Below are 21,454 nucleotides of genomic sequence, written 5' to 3' on the forward strand. Positions count from 1 at the left end.
ATAGGTGTTCCTGCTCCAGTTTCCCACATCCCTAAAAACAGATGGATGTGAGATCACCATTATTGCCCTAGCTCCTCCTTCTCTTACTGATAGAAAAGTGGGATCTGCTTCCCAGTTTTTCCAGAAGCAATCCATTAATTAGGAAGTCCATTCAAAACTGGGCTGGCTGCATTTTCTGGGATCACCTAATTTCTTGGGGTGTAGGGAAAAAATTCCTTTTCCCCCCCACAACCACAGAAGGTTTCCTCAGTTCTCCAGCCATGGCACAGAAGTGGAAGCATTCACCTTTTCCTGGTTACCTGATCCTCAGTCTGCATTTCCTTTACTCCAGAAATCCAAAAGAAACCCCAAAATTTTCGTTTTAGATGGAATCAAAATGTTGGGAACCTTGGTCATTCTTTGGACTGATTTTTCCCTCCTCATTTCGTGCCTACTCAGCCTCAAGAATTCCAGGGTCACGTCCACATCTTGGACATCTCCCCCATTTTGGGTCCACTCACATGATTTATTTTGAGGATTTTGGGGATACAACATTGTGATCCATGAATCCCAAGCAGAAACCTCTAAGTAATGGAAAAAAAAAAATTTAGATTCCGAGTGTGGAAGTCTGGGAAGGTTTCAGATCCATTTCCAAAGTATCCAAATTCCAGATACTGATAAAATCCTTGGGTATAGTCAATGCCATTATTGCTCTGGAAAAGAATATCCCATAGCTCTGGAAAAGAATATCCCATGGCCCAGGAAAAGAACATCCCAGAAGCATCCACAAACTTGGGATCTGAACAGTCGGGAGACAAAGGGAAAAGAGAGGAAGTGGATTAAATTCTTGGAATGAAGGGCAGCCCAGAGAAGGACTGGGAATTGTTGCTGTGCAGCATCCCAGGAACACAACTCCGTATTCCCACAGGATTATAGGTGAGGTCATTCCAGAGGTATTTTCACAGGGAAAACTGATCCCTTCCAGGGAACTTCAAATCCACCTCTGAAGGAGGTGACGTTACCTGGACACAACTCCCTCCCCCGACAAGGAAAAATGTCAGGAATGTGAAGTGACAGGGGTGGTTTCACAGAAACCTCTCAAGGATCTCCAGCTTCCTCCTCAGCCTCCATCAAAAAGAAAAAGGAAAAAAAAATACAGAAAGAAGAATTTTACTAACCATTAAGTCATTGAAGCTCCTTGTTCAGGGTTTCAGGAATGTGGAATATTTACTGGCAGGGCAGGAATCATCAAAAAATGGAAGGAGTCTATTGATTACAGGAGTAAATAGAATTAATCCAGACTTTCCACAAGCTGCTTTGGAAGAGTATTCCCTTCTCCCTAAAAAGTGGATCCAGAAGGGAATTTTGTCACCTAGCAGGAAAACAACCAAGGAGACGCTTCCAAAATCCAGCTCCTCATTTGGACTGGAGAAGAGAAATGCAGGGAAGCCACCTGAGGTTGTCAGAACAATTCCCAAAGTTCTGAGCACTGTGAGACCCTTGGGAAGGGTGGGAGATGAAAGGGAAAAACAAGAGAAGGGGGAAAGGCAGGGTTTTCCTCCAAAAGCAGCACAAAATTCCCTGAGCTTGTCACTTCTACTGGAATTTCTCTTTGTACTGACTGTGGGGTTGTCCATATATCAGTTGGGAATGATCCCCCTCTTTTAATCCAGGTCTAAAGCTTTTAATTAATTAATTAAAATCCTCCAGGTCAAAACCAACTCAAGTCCGGCTGTTGTGACAAGGAATTGTGATTCCTTCACCTCAGAGCTCCTTCCCAGCAGCTCTGCACAAGCAGCACCAGGAGAGGATGGGAATTTGGGAAGAGCTGATATTCCACGCTCTCAGAATCATTTCAGAAGTCTGGAAAGGGCAGGGAAAAGCTTGGGATGGGATGCGAGGTGTCTTTGCAGGGGATTCATGGCATCTTCAGTCAAACTTCCAAGTGTTTCCGAAGAAAAGAGTGAGCATCAAAATTCCCACCTCTTTCCAGCAGTGAGCAACTCGGAGTCACAGCCAGGATTGGGACAGGATAAAATGGGTTAAAAATGAGGGAAAACTCTGGTTTTCATGGGTAATTCCATGTTCCTGGGTGACAGCAGCTGGACACAAGGATGGAGGCTCTGCCAGGGGTAGGTTGAGCCCAGCCTGTGCCTGTGGATTCCATGGAAAAGTTCAGCTGATGCTCGTTCCCTGCTGGAGAAAGGGCAAGGCAGGACCAGCAAATCCTGTCCCAGATCTCACATGAGGTCACTGTGGAAAAGCCCGGAGCAGCAATCCAATGTTTTCCAACTTCATGACGAAGTCTGGGAGATTATTACCTCATGCAAAGCTCCTTGGCCTCTGCAGAATTCCAAGATTTTTGTTCCTTCCTAATCCAGGAACTGCAGCCTAAAAAGGCCTCACTGTGTTTTCCAACTTCATGCCAAAGTCTGGGAGATGATTCCTTCATGCAAAGCTCCTCGCCCTCTGCAGAATTCCAAGATTTTTCTCCTTCCTAATCCAGGAACTGCAGCCTAATAAGGCCTCACACCCCTAAATCCACATGGGGCTGTGTGGGATCACCCAGGAGGGGCAAAATTTTAGCTGGATTTTGAGGGAAAACGCCTCAGGGATCCAGCAGGGATTGTTCAACAGAAGGATAACAGATCCAGGCTCCTTGGCCTGTGCAGAATTCCAAGAATTTTCCTCCTTCCTGGTCCAGGAACTGCAGCCTAAAAGGCCTCACACTCCTAAATCCACATGAGGCTGGGGTGGCTCACCCTGAAGATTTTAGCTGGATTTTGAGAGAAAATGCCACAAGGATCCATCAAAATAAATCAATTGGGTCAGACCTGTTTTGGGAATTACCAACGGAAAAGGCCTCACACTCCTAAATCCACATGGTGCTGGGTGCGATCACCCAGGAGGGATAAAATTTAGCTGGATTTTGAGGGAAAACACTACAGGCATCCAGCAGGGATTGTTCAACACCAGGATAACAGACTCAGGCTCCTTGGCCTCTGCAGACTTCCAGGATTTTTCTCTTTCCTAATCCAGGAACTGCAGCCTAAAAAGGCCTCACTCCCCTAAGGGCACATGGGACTGGGTGGGATCAGCCAGGAGGGGCAAAATTTTAGCTGGATTTTGAGGGAAAACGCCTCAGGGATCCAGCAGGGATTGTTCAACAGAAGGATAACAGATCCAGGCTCCTTGGCCTGTGCAGAATTCCAAGAATTTTCCTCCTTCCTGGTCCAGGAACTGCAGCCTAAAAGGCCTCACACTCCTAAATCCACATGAGGCTGGGGTGGCTCACCCTGAAGATTTTAGCTGGATTTTGAGAGAAAATGCCACAAGGATCCATCAAAATAAATCAATTGGGTCAGACCTGTTTTGGGAATTACCAACGGAAAAGGCCTCACACTCCTAAATCCACATGGTGCTGGGTGCGATCACCCAGGAGGGATAAAATTTAGCTGGATTTTGAGGGAAAACACTACAGGCATCCAGCAGGGATTGTTCAACACCAGGATAACAGACTCAGGCTCCTTGGCCTCTGCAGACTTCCAGGATTTTTCTCTTTCCTAATCCAGGAACTGCAGCCTAAAAAGGCCTCACACCCCTAAATCCACATGAGGCCAGGTGGGATCATCCAGGAGGGGTAAAATTTTAGCTGGATTCTGAGGGAAAACCCTGCAAGGATCCAGCAGGGATGGGTCAGCATGGAACCAGGATAACAGATCCCAGCTCTGCTCCTCAATGCCAGCCCCCAGAGGGAAGAGGCAGCTCAGGCGTCCCTCCAGGACAGACACAGCCCCGGGCTGTGACTTTTGGAGCTGTGGGGCTGCACCCTGTCAAGGAGGAACCTCTGGCTCATGCCAACCATGACAAGAGGAAAAATATCCGGCTTTTCCAAGGGATGAAAGGCTCAAGGGATTAAGGCCCAGCCTGCTGCTGCCTTTCAGAGCTGCTGAACCATGCAGGGATCGCCGTCAGCTGTGTTGGTTTAGTCGGGAGGCACAACAAAGCAGCCCGGCTTTCCCGGTGCCCACACCTCCAGGGAGGATTCCCAGATTCCCGAAAATCCCACTCCCACCTGGAGCCACGGAGGTGGTGAACAAAAGAGAAAAACCCTTCAACTTTTGACCCTGCCGAGGGCTCGTGGTGTTGGGAATGAGTCAGGAGGCAGCTCCCGGAGCCCCTCCCTGCACCGCACGTGCCTCTGGGCTTTGTCACCTCCTGCCAATGTTTGTCCTGGCCCCACAGGAGGGGCCACTGGGAAATTTTGCCTGTGGATTTGCCCAACTGTGGTGGCAGGAAATAAATTAAAGCCCTCAGGTCCCAAGGCCAAGCCAAATCTGTGGTTTCGAAGATGAGAGCAAATTTGATAAATCCAGATTTGCTGTGGCTGCCCCTGAATCCTTGGAAGTGTCCAAGGCCAGGTTGGACACTGGGGCTTGGGTCCACCTGGGACACTGGGGGGTGTCCCTGCCCATGGATGGGGTGGAATGAGGTGATCAAACCGAAACCACTCCAGGATTCTGGAGCCCCTCTGGTCTGGAGCCAGTCTGGGAGAGCTGGGAATGTTCCCCTGGAGAAGGGAAAAATCCAGGGAATGCTCAGAGTCCCTGAAGGGGCTCCAGGAGAGCTGCAGAGGGACTGGGGACAAGGCCTGCAGGGACAGCACACAGGGAATGGCTCCCACTGGCAAAGGGGAGATTGGGCTGGGATCTTGGCAAGGAATTCCTGGCTGGGAGGGTGGGCAGGGGCTGGGCTGGAATTCCCAGAGCAGCTGTGGCTGCCTCTGGATCCCTGGCAGTGCCCAAGGCCAGGTTGGGCACTGGGGCTTGGATCCACCTGGGGTAGTGGAAGGAGTTGGAACAAGATGAGATTTAAGGTTCTTTCTAAACCGTTCCATGATTTTATGTTCCCAGCTTTTCCAAGCCTCCCAGGAGATGTCCAAGGAGCTCAATTCCCTTCTTTATCTCAACAACAGCAGTTTTATGTGGCAGTGATCAGGCCATGGTTATGCTGAATTTTGGGTCACCCAGCATCCCAGAGGAGCAAAAGAAACCCCATTTCCAACATTGACCGAGGTCAGGGTTCACGGGAAGAGCCCCAGAGTTTTCCTAAATGGATTCTGAAGGCTGCAAAGCTGCGGCTTATCCCAAAATCTCCCTGAAGTTGGTTTTGCTTCAGCTGCACATTTGGTGCTTGGTGGTGTCTGGTCCCGGGACGTTGCCAAAGCTGCCTTTGAAGTGGGGCTTAGACAAGAAGCCCTGAGTCACCTCCCGAGGGACCTCCGGGCGAGTGACATCTGCCAGGCTTAATCCTGACCTCGGGAACAATGGGTGACTCACAAAGCTGAACTTTACCTCACTCCCAGATTAGCCCTGGCCACCTCCTTGGAGATCCCAAACATCAGGGAGTTCCTGCCCAGGATGATTCAGAGTGAAGATTAGCGCGGGAGAAAGCCCCAAGCCAAGCGGAATTATTGGCCAAGCTGAGTTCAGCAGGAAATGTTTGCCTGGGCCGTGACTCCAGGATCCCATTATCCCACCATTATCCAGCCCTTGGAAGCTTTTCATCAAGGTGGAAAGGGCAGGGAGGACAAACAGGGCGGTGATTGGAGCTCACATGAGATAAGAGGTGTTCGGAACCCTCTCCCTGAATCACACAGGGAAGCTGCGCCCTGATGACCTCTAAGCCAAGCTCTGCTAATCTGAGCCTAAGAACTAGCTCCATCCTGGACCAGCCCCCTCCTGATTCACCAGACCTTGTTTTAATCAGTATTTTCCAGAGAAACACCAAAGGAAAAGCAGTTCCAGGACTATTTCAATCCTCTTTGACAAAGAATGAAAGGGAGCAGAGCCCAAATCTTCCAGGAATCCAAATTTCCAAGTGTTTCCCTTTGTTTTTTTTTACCCTACAGCAAAACCTCCAACTTTCTCAAAGGCAAATTAACAATATTTTACTCAGCTTCTTAATCCTTCATGTGGGAAAAAACCCCTCACACAGCACAAAAATCTCCATCCTTACCTTCATCAGCTGCTGCCATCACCTCATCCCTGACTCAGCTCTCCTGGATTAAAAAAAAAAAACCCACACAGGTGCAAATAAATTTATTCTTTCTTAATAAATCCTTATAAAAACAAGGCTGCTCATCCTCCACATCAATTAATTGCACCCAAGGTCTGCCCTAATTAGCTGCTGCTAATGAGACAGTCTCACCTGTGCTGGGTTGGAGCTTTACCTGCGAGGAGGGGACACCTGGATGCCAAAAGCTCAGCGAAATCCAGCTCGGACCTGCTCGTCCTGTTCCACATCTCCTGATCCAGAGGGAGTTTCTTGGTGTAATTCAGTTTGTGGGGAGGAGAACTTGTTATTCCCTCGATAATTCCTTGGGATAGCAGGGCTGGAAAATTGTCACCAGGAAATGGCAGGAGATGTGACTTGGTGGCAGTGGCCAGGGGGAAAATATCCTCTTCTTTTTAAGGAATCACTCCTTGGCCACTCCCTTCTTTCCCTGAATCCAGGCTCCTTAAAATTCCAGTTCTCCCTGAAAAACAGCTGAGCTGGCTACACTCAGCCTATTCCAAGGATTTGGAAGTGCCTCAAGCTCCAAGTTGCTCCAGCCAGGTGAATTTTATGGTCCCTGTGAGGTCATTCCCAAATCCCTGCACTGCAAAGGTGATTCCTGCTGCCTCCTCCTTTTCTTGTCAACCAAAAAAAGAATCCACAAAATCAGCACAAATGACCAATATGATCAAAAATGCAACTGGAATCTTCTCCACAAAAAATCCCTGGCGGTCCCTAGGTAGCAGGATCCACAAGGCTTGGAAATTTACAGAGATCAAGGAATTATTCAGGTTGGAAAAGCCCTCCAGTGAGTCCACTTTGTCCCCAGCCCAGAGCACTGAGTGCCACATCCAGGCATTCCTGGGACATGGATGGATCCATTCATAACCTCTGGATGCCAACTCCAGCCTAGATCCTTCTTTTTGCTGTACTGATCCCTGCTCCCAGCACTCCGGGTGTCACCCAAAATCCCTGAGGATCCAGCCTCTTCTCCTAGGAACAAGTGACAGAATAAGAGGAAGTAGCTCCAAGTTGTGCTCGGGGAGGTTCAGGTTGGATATTGGGATTTTTTTTTTTTTCACAGAAAGGTTTTTCCAACATTCTAACAACCCCAGGGAAATGAGGGACTCACCATGTGTGGAAGTGTTCAAAAAAATATGGGAATGTGGCACTTGAGGATGTGGTGGCCACCTCAGAAGTCTTCTCCAAGCTTAAAAATTCCATTATTCTGTATTTGGAATAAAGAGACATGGATGGAGATTATCAGTGGGCTGAAGCACATGGAATCATGGAATGGTTTGGGTGAAAAGTGACCCTAAATCCCACCCCATTCACCCCTGCCATGGGCAGGGATTCCTCCCATCATCCCAGGTGGATCCAGCCTGGCCTTGAGCACTGCCAGGGATCCAGGGGCAGCTACAGCAAACCTGGGAATTCCAGCCCAGCCCTTCCCTGCCCTCCCAGCCAGGAATTCTTTCCAAGATCCCACCCAAACCTCCTGTTTCTCAGTTTGGGGCCATTCCCACTTGTCTCCACGCAACCGCTCCAGCCTGAGACTCCCACCCAGAGCCTTCAACCCATGGCCCTGCTTGGGTGTCACCCAAATAACAAGGAGCAGGGACAGGAAACCCTTGGGAATCACTGGCCCTTGGCTCCAGGTGAGTTCATTCTCCCTCAGGGAGTTCCAACACCTCACACAACACCGTGGATCCATGGAATGCAGCGTTTCCGCGGCGAATTGGTGCCAAAATCCCCTTTTCTCCCTGACTTTGACTCGGTAGCCCCATCTCCAGCTCAGCCCCCATGGAATCACAGCAGGACAGCCTGTGGCCACCCCCCGTCCCCTCCTCCCTTCCCGGGAGCTCTTGATTCTATTTCCAGCTTCCCTGGGGAGCAAACAGTCGTGGCCATCGGATTTGTTTTAGGGTTTGCTGGAATTTCCTGGGGTTGGAGCGAGGTTAACCACAGCCAGCTCTTGTGGCCGTGTCCTCAGCATTCCCCATTGTTCCCTGCTAAGGTGGCTGGGCCTGGTTTTCTTGGAAGGCCGGGATGTTGTTTGGCATTCCCAGCTCGGCGCTCCACAGTGACGGAGAGGAGGAAGGAGCAGGAGCAGCTCTTCCTTTTTTAGGCCTGTGGCTTTGAGAGAGGGCCCGGTGTCACCAAGAGGTCACCCCAAGCTTGCTGAGATGGGATTTGGGACAGCAGGAGGTTGGAACCAGCTCCCTGCTTCCATAGGATTCCCTGGAGAGGCTCGGCAAAAAATGTCCGGAATCTCCCACTTCTGCCTCCTTCCATCGGGGTGTTCCAAAAGGCTTTTCTCCCGAGAAAAGGAGGAGAGGGCCATTCCATAAAAAGCTTTTCCCTGCTGGGACGGGATCAGCCACGTTCATGCTGTGTCCTGACCTTTTGCTACTGGAAAGTGGAATTTCCTCAGCTCTGCCAAGAGTCCGTCCCTGTCCTGGCTGCTGGCGGTGCTCCCTGGTGGGAGGACACGCTCCCTCTCCAGCCACAGGGACACAAATCCTGCCCAGCTCGGCTCCAGCAGTGCCTCAGAGTGGAAACTGAGCTCATCCTCATGGATGTGCCCCGGAGCCAAGGGCTGGGCTCGGATTCGTGCCTGGAGGGAAGGGAAGGAGCCGAGCATGGCTCTGTTGGCTCCACCAGGTTATTCCAAGGAGTCAACAATGGGAACTGTGTGATCCAGTGCTTAGGACACCGGACAAGGAATGAGGGAATCTGGCTGCTGGGTTAAATAATGGAATCATGGGATGATTTGTTGGGAAGGGGCCATAAATCCCTTCCCATCCCATCCCATCCCATCGAACCTCCCAAGACCCCAGGTTGCTCCAAGCCCTGTCCCGCCAAGCCTTGGACACCTCTCACCCCCTGCTTTGGGATCCACCATCTCACAGAGGTTTTATCCCTCCTTTCCACCCTTTTCCCAGGAATGTCCGCCCAAAGTGGAAATCTTGGATGGAGTTACTCACCCACAGCTCATGGATTGGAGAGGGAAAGACCCTGAAGGAACGAGGTCACCTCAGCCCAAGGTTGCTGTCTGGCGTGGTTTGGAGGAGGTGACACACACACATCCTCCTCGTGGCCTTCCCAACTCTTTGATGGATCCTTCCCAACTGGAAATATCTGATAATGCCATTAATTAATTACCAAATTAATTGGGAGAGCCTAAAGCTGGCAATTTACAGATGAAACCAGGCATTCCACAGGGGCTGTCAGCAGAGCCCTTGAGTGGCAGGAGGCACCTGAGTAACTCATATTTGACTTCCCAGTGGTGGGATTCCATGGGAATGGTGGAATTTCACTGAAAAATTGGCTGGAAAGGAATTTCATGGAATCATAGAAAAGTTTGGAAAAGAATTTAAAGTTCATCCAGTGTCACCCCTACCATGGGCAGAGACACCTTCCCCTCTCCCAGAGTGCTCCAAGCCCCAGTGTCCAGCCTGGCCCAGGACACTTCCAGGGATCCATGGGCAGCCACAGAAAATCTGGGAATTCCATCCCAGCCCCTCCTCACCCTCTGAGATCTGGTCTAATCTCATTTTAATGATTTTAATTGGATGTGACTTTCATTTTAATTTTAACCATCTCCCATTCCCCAAAATCCACCATCACAAGATTTCCATGTTCCTGGCTGATGGGACAAGGGGCCTCTACAGCAACCATGTCCAGTCAAATTTTGAGAAAGTTTGGATGGGAATAAATTTTGTGGAACATTTGGATGCCAGGCCCAGGAATTTCTGTCCTGGGATGGCTCCGTTGCCAGCAGGATCCTCAGGACTGTAAAAGAGGGAGCATCACAACCCTGAGGCCTGGCCAGTGGAAAAAGGGAACACTTCAAAAAGCCAAAATCCCCCCACCAAAATCCCCAAAACCATGCAGGAGTGAAGGCTGTCCCTCTCAGAGGACACCACCAACCAAACCTCCCTTAAAAACCTTTTCCCTTTCTCCTGCCCGGCCCGGCGCTGCTGTGTCCCACTCCTGGGAAGGGGCAGGGAAGATTTCTGTGGCTTAGTCAGGCCACGATCCTGGATAAAAATGGCTCTGGAAGCAAAGGGGATGAGTCACCCGTCCCAAAGTCCAGCAGTCGTCAGGCCTGGCCCCGTAACGAGCTGTTGACACCGCTGGGAAATGACTGTGAGCAAGAGCAGCCTCTTGTCTCTGCCTCGAGCACCCTTGACCTCGCTTTGGGATGTCACGAGTGGCCTGCGGGACACATGAATCCAATTATTTTCCCTTAAAATCGCCCTTCAAGGGCCTCATTCTGCTGTCAGCTCCCACCCTCGGCCCAGCTTCAAAAAAATCAGGGATAAATCCCTTTAAACATCCCCCAGCAGGAGGGCAGCTCGTTATCCCTGCGGTTAATTAACTCCTGGGATGCTCTGGGAGGAGCCAGGGAAGGTGGGACACAGACAGAGGGGACCCCATGTGTGAGGGGAGGTTGGGTCAGCATCATCTCCTGCAGGGTGGAGATGCTCCAGGGGTTTTTTGGATCCTCCTGTGGGAAGAAGAAGAGAATAAAGAAGGGGGAAAGAGGAATGGGAAAACCACCGGATTGCAGTGCTGCAGAGAGGAGGAGGAAGGAATCCGAGGAGGCACCTCCTGTTCCAGCCCAGCCCCAGAAGCTGCCACAATTTCACAAAAAACTGTGAAAAAAGGACTTCCCTGCTTTGTTGGCTCTCCTGACAAAGCCTTTCCCCTGCCTGCTCCCAGAACATTCCCGTTGTCCCAGTCTGCTCCAGTTTCACCCTCTGGAGCAGCTTTGGGCACTCCGAGTGCTGCCTCCAGCCAGGGCTGGAAACCATCCCAAGTTTTGGGCAGGGAAGCAGGGCTGGAGCACCCTGGGCCAGGCTGGGAAGAACCTGGCTGAACATCAGGAATTTGGGCCGAGGAGGTCAAGGCAGGGCTTGACTTGAGCTCCAGACAAACCGAGTGTCCAAAACTTCCTGGGCAGCTCAGCTCTGGGGCTGGGAATTTGTTGGGAAGGGTTGGGAAGAGCAGCTCCATCAGGAAGGAGGAAAGTCCCAGTAAGGAGCTTCCAGCTGTCCCAGTCTCAGTGTGGTGAGGTCTGGATGTCCCATTCCCGCCTCTCCCACTCTCCAAAGCTCTGCTTTTCATGGAAAATGTGCCAGGAGGATAAAATTAGCCCTGAGCTGTCCAAGAACATCCAGAGCTTTGCTTGGATTTGCCATTGGGATATTCACGCATCACCTGAGCATTTTCCAGTTCCAGCAGCTCATTCCCAGTTCCAGACTCCTCATTTTCCAGTTCCAGCATCTCATTTCCAGTTCCAAACTCTTCATTTTCTGGTTCTAACAGCTCATTCGCTGCTCCAAACTCCCCATTTTCCAGTTCCAACAGCTCAAACCCATTCCAAACTCCCCATTTTCCAGTTCCAAGTCTCATTCCCAGTTCCAAACTCATTTTCCCATTCCAACAGCTCAAGCCCACTTCCAAATTTGTAATTTCATAGTTCCAGTAGCTCATTCCCAGTTCCAGACTCCCCATTTCCCAGTTCCAACAGCTCAAACCCAGTCTAAAAGCCTCATTTTCCAGTTCCAAGCTCATTCCCAGCTCCAAACCCCCCATTTCCCATTCCAACAGCTCATTTTCCACTTCCAACAGCTCATTCCCCATTCCAAACTCCCCATTTCCCAGTTCCAACAGCTCAAACCCATTCTAAACTCCTCATTTTCCAGTTCCAACAGCTCATTTCCCACTTCCAACAGTTCATTCCCATTTCAAACTCCCCATTTCCCAGTTCCAGCAGCTCAAACCCAGTTCCAAACTCTCCCTTTCCCAGTTCCAGCACCTCATTCCCAATTCCTAACTCCTCATTTCCCACCCTGTGCCCAAGATGTGGCCAAGCTGTGCCACAGGCAAGCAAGGGACAATTCCATGTCCCCCAGGAGCCACAAGTGACATCAGCAGGACACCACTGGCCCCTGGATGCCACCACCCCCAGGGACCACATTCAGGCACCACTTCCACCTAAAAAAACAAAGGGAAAGGGAAAAAAATTATGGAAAGGAAGAATAAAAAAAGGGAAAAAAGGGCGTGGGGACAACAAAATTAAAAGTTCTGGAGTGTGAGCTGACAGTGGCCTGTAAGAAAAATGCTGCATCCAAGCTTTCCCACTGAGCCCTGGAAATTTGTTCCCCATCAAAGAAAGAGGGGGTGTATCCAGTTCAAAGGAAAAGCTGGAGCGGGGAAGAATTCCGCGGCTGCTCCTTCGGTGGATTTTTTCCCATTTGCTTCCTTGCTCCCTTCCTTTCCAAACCCGATTCACCCTGAATCTCCCCATTGCTATCCAGTGCAAAAAAAAAAAAAAAAAAAAAAAACAAAAGGAGAAAAATCTTGGAGGAGGGAGGGGAGTCTCCAATTTGTGGGAACTGCTAGTGCTGAAGTGGGAATGCAGGGAGGGGTGTGGATTTTCCCAGGCTTGGAGCTCGGAATTCTATTTTTACAGAGCAGGGAGAAAGGGAGGGGAGAGGGATTAAAGCAGCGTAAAAGCAGGAAATAAATGGAAATGTCACAAGTTTCGGGAGCTGTTATTATTATTTATTATTTGAATCCTATTTATTCCTTGGGGGATCCACAGTAGCTGGAACACTGGGAAAAAAACTGGGAAAAAAATTGTCTCAGAAGGAATTCTGGGACACTGACAGGGTTTTCTGGTGTGTTTTTGCCTCAGTGGGGTGGAAATTGTAGTGGATGGATAAAAAGAAATGGATAAAATCATCCTGGAATTCTGCAGGGAATATCCTGAACACTGATCACCTGATCTGGGCCTCCATGGAATCATGGGATGGAATCAGCAAAGCTGGAAAAGGCCTCCAAGATGGTCAAATCCAACCTTTGAGCCAACACCACATTAATCAAATAAATTCCATGTCCAGTCGTTGTTGGAGGAAATTGGAGCCCTGTTAATTTCCTGGAGTGGCCAGAAAATCCCTGGATTTGCCATAAATGCTCAAAGGAACAGAGATGTTACTGGGAATGCTGCAAATTATCCAAAAAAACTTGCCTGTGGAGGATTTGGGTTTCAGGAGATGCTTGAAGTGCACCACGTTCCCATGGAGAGCCCAAAGGCAAATCCATGGATCAAATCTCCCCCTGGGAAAGCGGGATGGGCAGGGATAGGAGCAGAATCCATCTGTAAATCCATTATCAGGGTTAATCCAAAATTCCAGCTAAATCCTCACCTTGTGTCCAGGCCCAGCCAGCAGCAGACGCTGAAGGAAGACCTCAAAGCTGGAAAATCAGGGAGTTTTCCCAGTCTTCATCCCTCTGCTCACGTGACTGCACCAAATCACTGCCCTGGACTTGATCTGGATCCATTTCATAATTCCTGACCCAGGCTCCTCATGCCAGAAGGAATTTCCTGAATCCCACAACACCTCTTCCTCATAAAATTCACTTATGGCCGCTTTATCCCAAAACAAAGATTCCAGAGTGACCCTGGGCACTGCAAAAAAAAAAAAAAAAAAAAAAAAAAAAAAAAAAAAAAAAAAAAAAACCAGTGCTTAGGACACCGGACAAGGAATGAGGGAATCTGGCTGCTGGGTTAAATAATGGAATCATGGGATGATTTGTTGGGAAGGGGCCATAAATCCCTTCCCATCCCATCCCATCCCATCGAACCTCCCAAGACCCCAGGTTGCTCCAAGCCCTGTCCCGCCAAGCCTTGGACACCTCTCACCCCCTGCTTTGGGATCCACCATCTCACAGAGGTTTTATCCCTCCTTTCCACCCTTTTCCCAGGAATGTCCGCCCAAAGTGGAAATCTTGGATGGAGTTACTCACCCACAGCTCATGGATTGGAGAGGGAAAGACCCTGAAGGAACGAGGTCACCTCAGCCCAAGGTTGCTGTCTGGCGTGGTTTGGAGGAGGTGACACACACACATCCTCCTCGTGGCCTTCCCAACTCTTTGATGGATCCTTCCCAACTGGAAATATCTGATAATGCCATTAATTAATTACCAAATTAATTGGGAGAGCCTAAAGCTGGCAATTTACAGATGAAACCAGGCATTCCACAGGGGCTGTCAGCAGAGCCCTTGAGTGGCAGGAGGCACCTGAGTAACTCATATTTGACTTCCCAGTGGTGGGATTCCATGGGAATGGTGGAATTTCACTGAAAAATTGGCTGGAAAGGAATTTCATGGAATCATAGAAAAGTTTGGAAAAGAATTTAAAGTTCATCCAGTGTCACCCCTACCATGGGCAGAGACACCTTCCCCTCTCCCAGAGTGCTCCAAGCCCCAGTGTCCAGCCTGGCCCAGGACACTTCCAGGGATCCATGGGCAGCCACAGAAAATCTGGGAATTCCATCCCAGCCCCTCCTCACCCTCTGAGATCTGGTCTAATCTCATTTTAATGATTTTAATTGGATGTGACTTTCATTTTAATTTTAACCATCTCCCATTCCCCAAAATCCACCATCACAAGATTTCCATGTTCCTGGCTGATGGGACAAGGGGCCTCTACAGCAACCATGTCCAGTCAAATTTTGAGAAAGTTTGGATGGGAATAAATTTTGTGGAACATTTGGATGCCAGGCCCAGGAATTTCTGTCCTGGGATGGCTCCGTTGCCAGCAGGATCCTCAGGACTGTAAAAGAGGGAGCATCACAACCCTGAGGCCTGGCCAGTGGAAAAAGGGAACACTTCAAAAAGCCAAAATCCCCCCACCAAAATCCCCAAAACCATGCAGGAGTGAAGGCTGTCCCTCTCAGAGGACACCACCAACCAAACCTCCCTTAAAAACCTTTTCCCTTTCTCCTGCCCGGCCCGGCGCTGCTGTGTCCCACTCCTGGGAAGGGGCAGGGAAGATTTCTGTGGCTTAGTCAGGCCACGATCCTGGATAAAAATGGCTCTGGAAGCAAAGGGGATGAGTCACCCGTCCCAAAGTCCAGCAGTCGTCAGGCCTGGCCCCGTAACGAGCTGTTGACACCGCTGGGAAATGACTGTGAGCAAGAGCAGCCTCTTGTCTCTGCCTCGAGCACCCTTGACCTCGCTTTGGGATGTCACGAGTGGCCTGCGGGACACATGAATCCAATTATTTTCCCTTAAAATCGCCCTTCAAGGGCCTCATTCTGCTGTCAGCTCCCACCCTCGGCCCAGCTTCAAAAAAATCAGGGATAAATCCCTTTAAACATCCCCCAGCAGGAGGGCAGCTCGTTATCCCTGCGGTTAATTAACTCCTGGGATGCTCTGGGAGGAGCCAGGGAAGGTGGGACACAGACAGAGGGGACCCCATGTGTGAGGGGAGGTTGGGTCAGCATCATCTCCTGCAGGGTGGAGATGCTCCAGGGGTTTTTTGGATCCTCCTGTGGGAAGAAGAAGAGAATAAAGAAGGGGGAAAGAGGAATGGGAAAACCACCGGATTGCAGTGCTGCAGAGAGGAGGAGGAAGGAATCCGAGGAGGCACCTCCTGTTCCAGCCCAGCCCCAGAAGCTGCCACAATTTCACAAAAAACTGTGAAAAAAGGACTTCCCTGCTTTGTTGGCTCTCCTGACAAAGCCTTTCCCCTGCCTGCTCCCAGAACATTCCCGTTGTCCCAGTCTGCTCCAGTTTCACCCTCTGGAGCAGCTTTGGGCACTCCGAGTGCTGCCTCCAGCCAGGGCTGGAAACCATCCCAAGTTTTGGGCAGGGAAGCAGGGCTGGAGCACCCTGGGCCAGGCTGGGAAGAACCTGGCTGAACATCAGGAATTTGGGCCGAGGAGGTCAAGGCAGGGCTTGACTTGAGCTCCAGACAAACCGAGTGTCCAAAACTTCCTGGGCAGCTCAGCTCTGGGGCTGGGAATTTGTTGGGAAGGGTTGGGAAGAGCAGCTCCATCAGGAAGGAGGAAAGTCCCAGTAAGGAGCTTCCAGCTGTCCCAGTCTCAGTGTGGTGAGGTCTGGATGTCCCATTCCCGCCTCTCCCACTCTCCAAAGCTCTGCTTTTCATGGAAAATGTGCCAGGAGGATAAAATTAGCCCTGAGCTGTCCAAGAACATCCAGAGCTTTGCTTGGATTTGCCATTGGGATATTCACGCATCACCTGAGCATTTTCCAGTTCCAGCAGCTCATTCCCAGTTCCAGACTCCTCATTTTCCAGTTCCAGCATCTCATTTCCAGTTCCAAACTCTTCATTTTCTGGTTCTAACAGCTCATTCGCTGCTCCAAACTCCCCATTTTCCAGTTCCAAGTCTCATTCCCAGTTCCAAACTCATTTTCCCATTCCAACAGCTCAAGCCCACTTCCAAATTTGTAATTTCATAGTTCCAGTAGCTCATTCCCAGTTCCAGACTCCCCATTTCCCAGTTCCAACAGCTCAAACCCAGTCTAAAAGCCTCATTTTCCAGTTCCAAGCTCATTCCCAGCTCCAAACCCCCCATTTCCCATTCCAACAGCTCATTTTCCACTTCCAACAGCTCATTCCCCATTCCAAACTCCCCATTTCCCAGTTCCAACAGCTCAAACCCATTCTAAACTCCTCATTTTCCAGTTCCAACAGCTCATTTCCCACTTCCAACAGTTCATTCCCATTTCAAACTCCCCATTTCCCAGTTCCAGCAGCTCAAACCCAGTTCCAAACTCTCCCTTTCCCAGTTCCAGCACCTCATTCCCAATTCCTAACTCCTCATTTCCCACCCTGTGCCCAAGATGTGGCCAAGCTGTGCCACAGGCAAGCAAGGGACAATTCCATGTCCCCCAGGAGCCACAAGTGACATCAGCAGGACACCACTGGCCCCTGGATGCCACCACCCCCAGGGACCACATTCAGGCACCACTTCCACCTAAAAAAACAAAGGGAAAGGGAAAAAAATTATGGAAAGGAAGAATAAAAAAAGGGAAAAAAGGGCGTGGGGACAACAAAATTAAAAGTTCTGGAGTGTGAGCTGACAGTGGCCTGTAAGAAAAATGCTGCATCCAAGCTTTCCCACTGAGCCCTGGAAATTTGTTCCCCATCAAAGAAAGAGGGGGTGTATCCAGTTCAAAGGAAAAGCTGGAGCGGGGAAGAATTCCGCGGCTGCTCCTTCGGTGGATTTTTTCCCATTTGCTTCCTTGCTCCCTTCCTTTCCAAACCCGATTCACCCTGAATCTCCCCATTGCTATCCAGTGCAAAAAAAAAAAAAAAAAAAAAAAAAAAAAAAAGGAGAAAAATCTTGGAGGAGGGAGGGGAGTCTCCAATTTGTGGGAACTGCTAGTGCTGAAGTGGGAATGCAGGGAGGGGTGTGGATTTTCCCAGGCTTGGAGCTCGGAATTCTATTTTTACAGAGCAGGGAGAAAGGGAGGGGAGAGGGATTAAAGCAGCGTAAAAGCAGGAAATAAATGGAAATGTCACAAGTTTCGGGAGCTGTTATTATTATTTATTATTTGAATCCTATTTATTCCTTGGGGGATCCACAGTAGCTGGAACACTGGGAAAAAAACTGGGAAAAAAATTGTCTCAGAAGGAATTCTGGGACACTGACAGGGTTTTCTGGTGTGTTTTTGCCTCAGTGGGGTGGAAATTGTAGTGGATGGATAAAAAGAAATGGATAAAATCATCCTGGAATTCTGCAGGGAATATCCTGAACACTGATCACCTGATCTGGGCCTCCATGGAATCATGGGATGGAATCAGCAAAGCTGGAAAAGGCCTCCAAGATGGTCAAATCCAACCTTTGAGCCAACACCACATTAATCAAATAAATTCCATGTCCAGTCGTTGTTGGAGGAAATTGGAGCCCTGTTAATTTCCTGGAGTGGCCAGAAAATCCCTGGATTTGCCATAAATGCTCAAAGGAACAGAGATGTTACTGGGAATGCTGCAAATTATCCAAAAAAACTTGCCTGTGGAGGATTTGGGTTTCAGGAGATGCTTGAAGTGCACCACGTTCCCATGGAGAGCCCAAAGGCAAATCCATGGATCAAATCTCCCCCTGGGAAAGCGGGATGGGCAGGGATAGGAGCAGAATCCATCTGTAAATCCATTATCAGGGTTAATCCAAAATTCCAGCTAAATCCTCACCTTGTGTCCAGGCCCAGCCAGCAGCAGACGCTGAAGGAAGACCTCAAAGCTGGAAAATCAGGGAGTTTTCCCAGTCTTCATCCCTCTGCTCACGTGACTGCACCAAATCACTGCCCTGGACTTGATCTGGATCCATTTCATAATTCCTGACCCAGGCTCCTCATGCCAGAAGGAATTTCCTGAATCCCACAACACCTCTTCCTCATAAAATTCACTTATGGCCGCTTTATCCCAAAACAAAGATTCCAGAGTGACCCTGGGCACTGCAAAAAAAAAAAAAAAAAAAAAAAAAAAAAAAAAAAAAAAAAAAAAATCCTGGGAAGGACAAATAAATGCCAGGGAAAGGTAGGAGTAAGAGGAGTTATCTGGGATAGAGTTTTCCCTTTGTTTCCAGGGAAAAAGGGGAAGAAATCTTCCACTGTTTGGTTGCCAGCTGGATGAGAGGGTCAGTGAGTGCTTGATCCATTCTTTATCCTTGTCTCTGTGATGTGGGAATTTTCCTCCTTCATCCCAAAACTGGGCCAGGCTCAGATAAACACCCTATCCTGACATTCATGGAATCACAGAATGGTTTGGGCGAGAAAGGACAGGAAAATTCAATCCATTCCCACCCCATCCATGGCAGGGACACCTCCCTCTGTCCCAGGTGGATCCAGCCTTCCCTTGGACACTCCCAGGGATCCAGGGGCAGCCACAGCAAATGTGGGAATTCCATCCCAGCCCCTCCTCACCCTCCCAGGGAACAATTCCTTCCCAAGATCCCATCTAAAATCATCCTCTTCCAGCTTGGAGCCATTCCCACTTGTCCTATCACTCCATGCCCACGGATGTGTCTGTGCCAGGAGGAAGCGAAGTTTCCTTGGAAGAGCTAAGGACGAATCCCACTTTTTTTCACTCCTTGCTCCTGCCAGATTATCCAGGAGCCCCACGGGAGCTCAAATCCATCTGCTCCACTCCAGTGGGTGGGAGAGGAACAACACAGGCTTGGATCCAGCCCCTGGAATGGGGTCTCCATCTGGGAGAGCTCCCAGGATTTTTGCTCTTGGCAGCACCGGCTCCCACAGGGAGCTGCTGTTATCCCACCTCCTCCTGCCTCCCAGCTGCCTCCTCGGAGGAAAGCGGAGCTCGGGATCTGCCAGCTTGGCTGGGCTGGAGTAAATATTCCACCCAGGAACTGGAGTGGGGCTGTGTTTGGGATTTGGGCTGGATTTGGTGTTGGAAACACAGGGATGGTTCCATTATTTTTGGGAAGTGCTTTCACAGATCCAAGGTCTTTCCTGCTCCTCATGCCAGGGAAGAGGCTGGGAATGGAGCAGGAGCTGGGAATGGCCACAGCTGGGACCACAGGGATATTCCAGAACATGGGACACCATCCTCAGCGGATAAACCCGGGGGAAAAAGAAGAATGTGGGGGCATTCCAAGTGACACCATTTTGTCTTCCCAGGTCATCTTTCCTGGGATGGAACCTGATTTTCCCGGGGATGAGAAGCTGGGAATTAATTCCTTGTTTTCTTTTTTTCATGTGGATTTTCCTTTCCCTAGTCATCTTTATAACAACCTGTGAGTTTTCCCACATTTTCCCTCCCCCATCCCACTGTGGATTAATTCCCAGTGGAGGTTAAACCATTCCACAGGTGTTTCTCCATGGCACGGAGCTCCTTTTCATCCCAGCTTTCCTTTCCTTCCTCCTGCTCCCTCAGCAATTCCCAAATTCCCACTGTCTGCACCCAGGAGCCAGTTCCTTGGAAGCAGGAGGAGATGGGAATAAAGATGGGATGTGCACAAAGAAGAAATTCCTTGCTGAGTCAGGGCCTGGGCAGCAAAAACAGATAGGAATTTAAAAAAGCTGATTTTTTTTTTTTTTTTTTTAGAAAAATGTTTGTCTTCCTATTTTTAGGAGAGGCCGTTGTTTCCCTATTTTTAAACCAGGCTGGAGGAGCAAAATGAGAGGTTTTGTTCTAAATCCGAAGAGGAATTTTCAGCTGGGTTGAGCTACAAAAAAGCTGCAGTTTTGGGACAAAGCTGTTTCGGCTACGTGAGCTTTGCCATGATTTAAAGTCATTCCGCACTCGGAATTAATATGGAGGAAGCTTAGGATTGCTCCAGAAACAGGGAATTTTTTCATCTGCTCAAGGCTTCAAGCCTCTGCCCACTCACAGCGGTGTGTAGAAATCATGGAATGTCCTGATGGGAAGAATCACAAGGATCATGGATCCATCCCTGTCCAGACCCCCCAATGATCCCACCCTGGCATCCTGGGCATCCCTGGGAATGTTGTCCAAGTTCTCCTGGAGCTCTGGTAGCCTTGGGGCCGTGCCCATTCCCTGAGGAGCATAAAGGGTTTGGAAATCTCAGGAAAGGAGCAATTCCGGCTCTCCAGAGCCATAATCACCCTCGGCTCCTTGGTGTTTAATTTATCCGTGTGGAAACCGAGGGTTTGGAGCAGCACAGGATCATTTGGGTGTGCTGAAAACCTGTTTTTCATGGGAACATGGGGTGGGATGGTTTGGGATTGGAGGGATTAAATCCCATCCCATTCCATGGGCAGGGACACCCCCCACTATTCCAGGTTGATCCAAGCACCAATGTCCAACGTGGCCTTGGACACATCCAGGGATGGGAAATAACTTCTCTCCCTAACTTTGTTCTTCCTACTTTTTAAGGAAATCTTGGAGAAGGTTTTCTCTGCCCTGGGTTAGCACACACTTCAAAGCAGCCAAAGAAAACGAGGCGAGCACCAGCCTTGGCTGGGGACAGAGGGCACGGAAAGAAACTTCCTTTGTTTTTAGGCAGCAAAAGGATCCCGAGGGAAATGGAAAAGGGAGTCTGGAATTTTTCTCTGTCAGGACACGGCCAGGTGGTGCCATTTGATAGGGAATTTTCAGGTTCCTTTATCCCGGCTTTTCCTGGGCCCAACCCTTCCTCCTCACCTCCCAGTATCTCTCCATGACATTGATGAAAATAACCCAGCAGGACATCACTCCCTGGCCGTTCCCAGTGCCTGCTTTCCATGGAATATTTGGATGACACGAGCCAGGTCTCACGGGGAACACCAAATCCCCGTTTCCACCCCCTGAAAAAGAAAAAAGAGGGATTTTCCTATAAATAAAGCTTTTCTGTCAAGCTCCTCCTCGGGGGATTTGATGTGCTCCTGGTCACCTCGGCAGCACTGGAATTCTTGGAGAGAAGGCCAAGTGGGACAAAATGAAGTGGCTGGAAGGATGGACTTATGAGGAGAAAAGCTGGAGGAGCTAAATATGGATAGTTTGGCTGGAAAACAGGGAAGGAGGACAACTGTCTACGGATGGACAGAAATATCCGGGAGAGGGAGGGATTGTTTGGGTCAGACCGACAGGGGAATAACCAGGAATCACAAAATGGGATTAAGGAATGGAAAACGA

This window comes from Onychostruthus taczanowskii, unplaced genomic scaffold (genome assembly GCF_017590055.1).
Source record: "Onychostruthus taczanowskii isolate IOZ18803 unplaced genomic scaffold, ASM1759005v1 scaffold117, whole genome shotgun sequence".
In the NCBI taxonomy this organism is placed as follows: Eukaryota; Metazoa; Chordata; class Aves; order Passeriformes; family Passeridae; genus Onychostruthus; species Onychostruthus taczanowskii.